Genomic DNA, 10,454 nt, shown 5'->3' with positions numbered 1-10,454 from the left:
CTTTTTTTTAATCTACACAGTGTTTTTATATTTATTCAACTATAAGCAAACAGCAGAATTAATACAACATCCAGAATGACTTTTTTTTACACCAAAGAGTGATCAAGTTAACAAGCACAGACTTTCAGATTTCTGGATAATCTTTTACCCAGAACTGCTGCTTATCTAGATGGCCAGGCTTTAACAGCAAAGTGACTTGCTCTCTGTAGCTTTTTCTGGTATTGTTCTATAAAGGAGCCAGAGTGGGACACTGACACCCAGTAACCAGCCTGAGGCATTGGGGGTTAGTGGACATGTGGGCCCCTCATTGTCTTGGTGAGACAGGGCTGTGAAAACATATGCCATTAGGAGACTTCATACACAGTTCTGTGCTCGGGCCCACAAAAAGTAGAGGCAGTCAATCTCTTCTTTGTTTTCAACCTCCCTTAAAGATTCTTTGATGCTCTGTTCTAATATTGCAAACCTGGTCTTTTTACCAGAATTTTTTTTTTCTTCTTTAAAATCTGGGTTGTCATTCTCACATTAACATTTTGATAAACTCCATCACAGTAGCAAAGTAACCCCCACCAAAACAGAGTTCAAGTTTGATCAAAACATAAACCCCCTAGAATTATACAGGGCAGGCAGAAGGGAAGAAAAGTCACACTAAACCTAAATCTGACTGCTCAGGACTCGGGCAGGGAGTGGCAGGGTAGGGGGGTGGGTTGGGGGGTGGGTTGGGGGGTGTGTGTGGGCAGAAATCTACATTCATCACTAAAGGGAAACACTGTTTGGGGACTCTGGGACAGTGTCCCACTCCTCTACTTCTCAGACAGCCGTTCGTAGAGCTTGGACACATAATCATCCCATTCAGCCTGGTGACACGTACTGGTCACTGGGGTCCCCGAGGTCATACTTTTTGCAGAAAGAGGCCACTTTGAATTTGCCACGGTAGTCCCCAGATCAGTTGCTGAGAATGCACTCATCAAACTTCAGTGGTCTTTCCTGCTCATAAACCAGTCAGATGTAGTGATGCAGGCCTGTGCCCTTGGGAGGCCCAGAGCCCACATAATCTGAGAGGAATGTGCCACTGCTGATGTCATTGCCCTTCATGTTGACCACCAGAAAGTGGCGCCATTTCCTGTATTTGGGGGTCCTGCCTGCTGGGAGCATCCAGATCTGTTAAGACCAAGGTGTACAATTTACATGAATCAAGCCTGTCCCATGCATTGCCGGTGGGCCAGTTCTTAATCTGGGTGGGTGTCAGCACTTTGGCCAGTTTGTCGACCTTCACCCAGCCGTATTTGACCTGCAGTGGGTGCTGCAGCCTCTAATCCACTTCCTGTAGGCTCAAGGGCCCGGACCACTTCTTGAGGTCCCCCGGCATCACAGAGCTGAGGGGGTCGGACAGCAGGGAAAGAGGCTGGTGGACTCCTGAAGGAGGGCAGCATAGGTTCCCAGCGGTCTGCCTTTCCTTCCTTCCTTTCTTGTTTTCCCCATATATTTACAGTCTAGCATATGTCCTCTTTTTTGATCTTATCCAAATCTATATCTACAGGCCAAAAGAGATGGAGGAGCAGCATGGGAAGAACCAAAGAACAAAGCGCAGGGACATGAATGAAGGGTGGTGGCCCTTGTTACTCATAATGAATGTTCTGCGGTAGGATCACTCCCACTGCCCTTCTGTGTACCCACCACCTTCAGGTTTGCCATGACCATGGAAGTTATTTTGGCCAGTGGAATTTGGTAGAGGTGATATGTCACTTCCAAGTGAAGCATTTGGAGTCAGATCCTAATTTGCCTCACACTCCCTTCCCTTGTATCCAGAAGGTGCCTCCATCCACTTTGCTCCCTGAAAGGGTGTGATGAGTAGGGCCCCCTGTCCACCAAAGTCAGATGTGAGTGAGAAATAAAGCTTAGTTATGTTGAGACTTTCAGATTTGGGGTTTTTATGTGTTCATAGTGTAAGTCACCTTCTCTTCACTGAATCAGAAAGGTATAACAGTCACTCCTATTTGTCTCATTCATTTGGTAACTAAAACCCCAGTTTATGGCCATTTAGCTAAAAAGTTCATTTCCTAGCCTTTCTTTCACTTAAAAATGCCTCTGTGACTTCATTGCAACCAGTGAGAAATGAGTGAAAGTAATTTTATAACTGTTGGTTATGCTCTTTAAGGAAAGGTGCATATCCTGCTTCCCCTTCTCTGGAATGCAGATATAATAACAGGAGCTAGAGCAGCCATGTTAGACCAGAGGTGAATATCATGTGTTGAAGATGACTATCAACAAGAAAAACCAGGGTTCCTATCACTGTGGACTGACTGGAACTATTATTGCATGTAAATGTATTGCATTTAAGACAAGATTATTTAGACTTTGATTACAGCCAGTTGAGCTTTTAACCTAACACTCATAACCCAATAACAAGTCTGTGTGTTAGCCTTGTTTTGACATTAGAGTCTGGAGGATAGAGACAAGACCTACTCACGTGGACTTGTAAGAGAGTCAAGTTAGAGCTCTGCCCCTCTGGAAGCTGTGGTCTAGTGTGGGTTTCAGAAACTCAAGCAAGAAAAAGCCATATGGCAGAGACAGCTTCAGGATGCCATAGGAACATTTGTGAGGTGAACCTATATCAGTCCTGGTGTCAAGGAATTGCCTGATTAGGGAACCGTCATAGGTCAGCCTCCCCAGAAGTAGCCCATGACTCAAGGTTTCATGTACAAGTGATTTATTTCAAAGTTCCTCTCAGAAGGATTTCCCTGGTGGTCCAGTGGTTACTGATCTGCCTTCTGGTGCAGGAGACATGCTAGACCCCTGGTTTGGGGAGATTTCATATTTTGAGAGCTACTAAGCCCATGGGCCACAAGAACTGAGATCTCAGGCCATAGATCCTATGATCTGCAACAAGAGAAGCCATTGCAATGAGAAGCCCACTTACCATATCTAGAGAGTAGTCCCCACTCTCTGAAACTAGAGAATGCTCGTGCAGCAAGGAAGACTCAGCACAGTTAAATTTTTTTAAAAAGGACCTTCCAGAGAAACCAGTGAGGGCATAGGGGAATCAGGACAGGAAAAGGATGAAACTAGCCTGAGTGTGATTGCATGCAAGTCTTGGGGAGGGAAGCTGCAGCCTGTTTTCACAGGGAACTCTGGAACATAAGTTTGCCTCAAAAGTATCCCAACCCAAGGCTAGAGAGCTGGGATTTCACACTCCCACAAGCACCTACATCTCAGCCTTCAACTAACCTGGTGTCTATGAGGCCCTGCATTAGGTCCTCCAAAAATAAGTCAAAGGGGCCCATTAGAAGCCAAAGCACACCAAAGCCAGGGAAACACGATCTCAGATAATGCTGAGGTGTCCTCCACCTGCTCTGCCCTCTCCAGCATCACATCAGGAATCCCAGGAGGGGAAAGAGCCCCTTTTGGTAGCTGGATGTAATATTTCCTTTTTTATAAATTTTATTTTTATTTTGTATGGAGTATAGTTGATTTTTGCTTGCCAGTGCAGGAGATGTAAAAGATGTGGGTTTGATCCTTGGGTCCAGAAAATCCCCTGGAGGAGGAACTGGCAACCCACTCCTGGAAAATTCCATGGATGTAGAAGTCTGGCAGCCTACAGTCCATGGGGTCACAAAGAGGTAGAAAGGACTTAGTGACTGAGCATGCACGCATAGTTTATTTGCAATATTGTATTAGTTTCAGCTGTATAGGGATGTGATTCCATTATACATATATAGGTATCCAATCTTTCTTATATTCTTTTCCCATATAGGTTATTAAAGAACATTGAGTAGGGTTCCCTGGGCTGTACTGTAGGTCCTCCTTGATTATTTATTTTATATTTAGTAGTGTGTATATGCAGAGAAGGCAATGGCAACCCACTCCAGTACTCTTGTCTGGAAAATCCCATGGACGGAGGAGCCTTGTAGGCTGCAGTCCATGGGGTCGCTAGGAGTCGGACACGACTGAGCGACTTCACTTTTACTTTTCACTTTCATGCATTGGAGAAGGAAATGGCAACCCACTCCAGTGTTCTTGCCCAGAGAATCCTAGGGTCGGGGGAGCCTGGTGGGCTGCCATCTATGGAGTCGCACAGAGTTGGACATGACTGAAGTGACTTAGCAGCAGCAGCAGCAGCAGTGTGTATATGTTAATCCCAAACTCTTGGTTTATCACTCTCCTCCTACCTTTCCATTGGTAACCATATGGAAGACTAGGAATTTTTTTTTTCTTTTTTTATTGAAGGATAATTGCTTTACAGAATTTTGTTGTTTTTGGTCAAACCTCAACATGAATCAGTCATAGGTATACATATATCCCTTCCCTTTTGAACCTCCCTCCCATCTCCCACCCCATCTCACCCCTCTGGATTGATACAGAGCCCCTATTTGAGTTTCCTGAGATGGTAAATTCGTGTTGTCTGTCTATTTTACATATGGTAATGTAAGTTTCCATGTTACTCTTTCCATACATCTCACCCTCTCCTCCCCTCTTCCCAGGTCCATAAGTCTATTTTCTATGTCTGTTTCTGCTTTGTAAATAAATTCTTCATTATCATTTTTCGAGGTTCCGTATATATGTGTTAGAATACAATATTTGTCTTTCTCTTTTTAACTCACTTCACTCTGTATAACAGATTCTAGGTTCATCCACCTCATCAGAACTGACTCCTTTTTATGGCTGAGTAATATTCCATTGTGTATATGTGCCACAGCTTCTTTGTCCATTCATCTGTTGATGGACATCTAGGTTGCTTCCATGTTCTAGCTATTGTAAATAGTGCTTTAATGAACAATGGGATACATGAGTGTTTTTCAATTTTGGCTTCCTCAGGGTATATGCCTGGGAGTGGGATTGCTGGGTCATATGGTGATTTTATTCTTAGTTTTTTAAGGAACCTCCATACCACCTTCCATAGTGACTGTATCAGTTTACATTCCCACCAACAGTGCAAGGGCATTCCCTTTTCTCCACATCCTCTCCAGCATTTACTGTTTGTAGACTTTTTGATGATGGCCATTTGACTGGTGTGAGGTGATATCTCATTGTAGTTTTGATTTGCATTTCTCTAATAATGAGTGATGTTGAGCATCTTTTCATGTGTTTGTTAGCCATATGTATATCTTCTTTGGAGAAATGTCTGTTTAGGTCTTTTTTTCCTCACTTTTTGATTGAATTGTTTGTTTTTCTGGCATTGAGTTGTATGAGCTGCTTATGTATTTTGTAAATCAATCCTTTGTCAGCTGTTTCCTTTGCTATTATCTTATCCCATTCTGAGGGTTGTCTTTTCACCTTGCTTATAGTTTCCTTTGCTGTGCAAAAGCTTGAAGTTTAATCAGGTCCCACTAATTTATTTTGTTTTTATTTCCATTACTCTAGGAGGCGGGTCAAAGAGGATCTTGCTTTAATTTATGTCGTCGAGTGTTCTGCCTATGTTTTCCTCTAAGAGTTTTATGTTTCTGGTCTTACATTTAGGTCTTTAATACATTTTGAATTTATCTTTGTGTATGGTGTTAGGAAGTGTTCTAATTGCATTCTTTACATGTAGCTGTCCAGTTTTCCCAGAACAATTTATTGAAGAGGCTGTCTTTGCCCCATTGTATATTTTTGCCTCCTTTGTCAACAATAAGGTGCCCATAGGTGCACCGGTTTATTTCTGGGCTTTCTGTCTTGTTCCATTGGTCTATATTTATGTTTTTGTGCCAGTACCATATATGGTACTGTACGTATATGGTACAATTGTCTTGATGACTGTAGCTTTGTAGTATAACCTAAAGTCAGGAAGGTTGATTCCTTCAGCTCCATTCTTCATTCTCAAGACTGCTTTGGCTATTCAGCGTCTTTTGAATTTCCATATGAATTGTGAAATTTTTTGTTCTAGTTCTGTGAAAAATGCCATTGGTAATTTGATAGGGATTGCATTGAATCTGTAGATTGCATTTGTTAGTATAGTTATTTTCACAATATTGATTCTTCCTACTCAGGAACATGGAATATCTCTCCATCTGTTTATGTCATCTTTGATTCCTTTCATCAGTGTCTTATAATTTTCTGTGTGTAGTTCTTCTGTCTCCTTAGGTAAGTTTATTCCTCGATATTTAATTCTTTTTGTTGCAATGGTGAATGCGATTGATTCCTTAATTTCTCTTTTTGATATTTCACTGTTAGTATATAGAAATGCAAGTGATTTCTGTGTACTGATTTTGTATCCTGCTAAACTTTGCTAAATTCACTGATTAGCTCTAGTAATTTTCTGATACTATCTTCAGGGCTTTCTATGTACAGTATCATGTTATCTGCAAACAGTGAGAGTTTTATTTCTGCTTTACTGATCTGGATTCCTTTAATTTCTTTTCCTTCTCTGATTGCTTTATCTAGGACTTGCAAAACAATGTTGAATAGCAGTGGAGAAAGTGGACAGGTTTGTCTTGTTCCTGATCTTAGGGGGAATGCTTTCAGTTTTTCACCATTGAGAATAATGTTTGCTGTAGGCTTATCATATATGGCCTTTACTATGTTGAGGTAGGTTCCTTATATGCCCATGTTTTGAAGAGTTTTAATCATAAATGGGTGCTGAATTTTGTCAAAGGCTTTTTATGCATCTATTTAGATTATCATATGATTTTTATTTTTCAATTTGTTAATATGGTGTATCACATTGATTGATTTGAGTATAATGAAGTATCCTTGCATCCCTGGAGTGAACCCAAATTGATCATGGTGTGTGAACATTTTGAAGTGTTGCTGAATCCTGTTTGCTAAAGTTTTGCTAAAATTTTGTAATTGGGTTGAGGATTCTTGCATCTATGTTCATCAGTGATATTGGCCTGTAGTTTTCTTATTTTGTGTTGTCTTTGGTTTTGGTATCAGGGTGATGGTGGCCTTGTAGAATGAGTTTGGAAGTGTTCCTTCCTACGCAATTTTTTGAAGAGCTTTAGAAGGATAAGCATTAGCTTTTCTCTAAATGTTTGATAGAATTCTCCTGTGAATCCATCTGGTCCTGGGCTTTTGCTTTTTTGGAGATTTTTGATCACAGCTTCAATTTCAATGCTTGTAATTGGGTTGTTCATGATTTCTATTTCTTCCTGGTTCAGTCTTGGAAGATTGAACTTTTCTAAGAATCTGTCCATTTCTTCCAGGTTATCCATTTTATTGGCATGTAGTTGTTCATAATAGTCTCTTATAATCCTTTGTATTTCTGCATTGTCTGTTTTAACCTCTCCTTTTTCATTTCTGATTTTGTTAAATTGATTCTTCTCTCTTTTTTTCTGGATGAGTCTGGCTAAAGGCTTATCAATTTTGTTTATCTTCTCAAAGAACCAGCTTTTAGTTTTATTAATCTTTACCATTGTTTCTTTCATTTTTGTTCATTTATTTCTGCTCAGATCTTTCTGATTTCTTTCCTTCTACTAATCTTGTGTTTCCTTTTTGTTCTTTTTCCAGTTACTTTAGGTGTAAAATTAGATTGTCTATTCACTGTTTTTCTTGTGACGTAGGATTGTATTGCTATAAACTTCCCTCTTAGAACTGCTTTTGCTGCATCCTATAGGTTTTGAGTTGCTGTGTTTTCATTGTCATTTGTTTCTAGGAATTTTTTGGTTTCCCTTTTGATTTCTTCAATAACCTGTTGGGTCTTTAGAAATGTGTTGTTTACTCTCCACGTGTTTGTGTTTCTTACAGTTTGTTTTCCCTTGTAATTGATATCTGGTATCATAACATTGTGGTCAGAGAAGATGCTTGTATGATTTCAATTTTCTTAAATTTACTGAGGTTTGATTTGTGACCTAAGATGTGGTCTATCCTGAAGAATGTTCCATGTGCACTTGATAAAAAGGTGTATTCTTCTGCATTTGGATGGAATGTCCTGAAGACATCAATGAAATCCATCTCCTCTAATGTTTCCTTTAATACTTGCGTTTCCTTATTAATTTTCTGTTTTGATGATCTGTCCATTGGTGTGAGTGGGGTGTTAAAGTCTCCCACTATTATTGTGTTACTGTCAATTTCTCCTTTTATGCCTGTTAGTGTTTGTCTTATGTATTGAGGTGCTTCTATGTTGGGTGCATAGATATTTACAATTGTTATGTCTTCCTCTTGAATTGATCCCTCGATCATTATGTAGTGTCCTTCCTTATCTCTTATAATCTTGTTTATTTTAAGGTCTATTTTATCTGATATAAGGATTGCTACTCCAGCTTTCTTTTGCTTCCCATTTTCATGTAATATAATTTTCCATCCTCTCCCTTTCAGTCTATAAGTGTCTTGAGGTCTGAAATGGGTTTCTTGTAGACAGCACATACATAGGTATTGTTTTTGTATCTATTCAGCCAGTCTGTGTCTTTTGGTTGGTGCATTTAATCCATTTGCATTTAAAATAATTATTGATATATATATGCTCCTATTGTTATTTTCTTAATTGTTTTGGGGTTGATTTTGTAGATCTTTTTTCTTCTCTTGTATTTCTTGACTATATAAGTCCCTTTAACATTTGTTGTAAAGCTGGTTTGTGGTACTGAATTCTCTGAACTTTCACTTGTCTGAAAAGCTTTTTATTTATCCATCAATTTTGAATGAGATCCTTGCCAGGTACAGTAATCTTGGTTGTAGATTTTTCTTTTTCAGTACAATATCCTGTCATTCCCTTCTGGACTGCAGAGTTTCTGCTGAAAGATCAGCTGTTAAGCATATGGGGTTTCCCTTGTATGTTAATTGTTACTTCTCCCTTGCTGCTTTTAATATTCTTTCTTTGTGTTTAGTCTTTGTTAGTTTGATTAGTATGTGTCTTCGTGTGTTTCTCCTTGGGTTTATATTGTATGGGACTCTTTGTGTCTCTTGGACTTGATAGACTATTTCCTTTTCCATGTTGGGGAAATTTTCAACTATAATCTCTTCAAAAATTTTCTCATACCCTTTCTTTTTCTCTTCTTCTTCTGGGACCCCTATAATTCAAACATTGGTGTGTTTGATATTGTCCCAGAGGTTTCTGAGACTATCCTTAGATCTTTTAATTCTTTTTACTTTATTCTGCTCCTCAAAAGTTATTTCCACCATTTTATCTTCCAACTCACTGATTCGTTCTTCTGCTTCAGATATTCTGCTATTGATTCCTTCTAGAGTATTTTTAATTTCAGTAATTGTGTTGTTTGTATATTTGTTCTTTAATTCTTCTATGTATTGGTTAATTGATTCTTGCATTTTCTCCATTTTGTTTTCAAGGCTTTTGATCATCTTTACTATCATTATTCTGATTTTTTTTTCGGGTAGTTTGCCTATTTTCTCTTTATTTATTTGGACTTCTGTATTTTTACTTTGTTCCTTCATTTTTGTAGTATTTCTCTGTCTTTTCATTATTTATTTTTAACTCATTGTGTTTGAGGTCTCCTTTTTCCAGTCTTCAAGGTTGAATTCTTTCCTCCTTTTTGTTTCTGTCTTCCTAAGGTTGGTACAGTGGTTTGTGTAAGCTTCATATAGGGTGAGACTTGTGCTGAGTCTTTGTTTATTTTTCCTCTGATGGGAAAGGCTGAGTTAGGTGGTAATCCTGTCCACTGATGGTTGGGTTTGTATTTTTGTTTTGTTTGTTGTTTATATGAGGTATCCTGCACAGGGTGTTACTGGTGGTTGGGGGATGTTGGGTCTTGCATTCAAGTGGTTTCTTTCATGTGAGTTCTTACTACTTATACTCCCTAGGGTTATTCTTCTGGCAGTCTATGGTCTTGGAGTCAGTGCTCCCATTCCAAAGGCTCAGGGCTTGATCTCAGAAGGAGCATTTGTTCTCTTTCTTTCCTTGTTTGATTCCCCTCCATTCTCAGTGAGGTCTTCTGTGACCAGAGGGCCACTGGCACTACCAAACTGCAGGGGCTTGTTGTTGCTGACAGGGTCAAAGGGCAGCTGGTTCAATCCACCACACTTCTTTGTGTTCTCCAAGAACTGATCTCAAATCAGGTCCCATTACAGCTCCCAGCTACCAAAGCACTACTTCTTACAGAGCCGTGGAAAATCTGGAGGTGCCACAGCTTCCAGGCAGGCACCCTACACCAGGAGATGGTCTTCTGAATTCCCCGCCTGGCACTGTCAGCTTAGGCCTGGCACCCAGGCCCAGGTTGGACTCTCACCCACCCTGTTTGTTTTTAAGAAATCATACTAAAGCATATATATGGAATTTAGAAAGATGGTAACAATAACCCAGTGTACGAGACAGCAAAAGAGACACTGATGTATAGATCAGTCTTATGGACTTTGTGGGAGAGGGAGAGGGTGGGGAGATTTGGGAGAATGGCATTGAAACATGTATAATATCATGTATGAAATGAGTCACCAGTCCAGGTTCGATGCACGATACTGGATGCTTGGGGCTGGTGCACTGGGACGACCCAGAGGGAGGGTATGGGGAGGGAAGAGGGAGGAGGGTTCAGGATGGGGAACACAGGTATACCTGTGGCGGATTCATTTCGATATCTGGCAAAACTAATACAATA

The 10,454-nt window shown here is 40.0% G+C and overlaps 1 pseudogene; it reads right to left on the bottom strand.

The window, feature by feature from the left end:
• Positions 1-721: 721 nt before the first annotated feature.
• On the bottom strand, positions 722-1,366 carry LOC788906 (phosphatidylethanolamine-binding protein 1-like; annotated as a pseudogene).
• Positions 1,367-10,454: the final 9,088 nt, after the last annotated feature.

This window comes from Bos taurus, chromosome 29 (genome assembly GCF_002263795.3).
Source record: "Bos taurus isolate L1 Dominette 01449 registration number 42190680 breed Hereford chromosome 29, ARS-UCD2.0, whole genome shotgun sequence".
Lineage (NCBI taxonomy): Eukaryota > Metazoa > Chordata > Mammalia > Artiodactyla > Bovidae > Bos > Bos taurus.
Note: the sequence above shows the minus strand (reverse complement) of the source record. Positions and strands in the feature narration are given on the sequence as shown.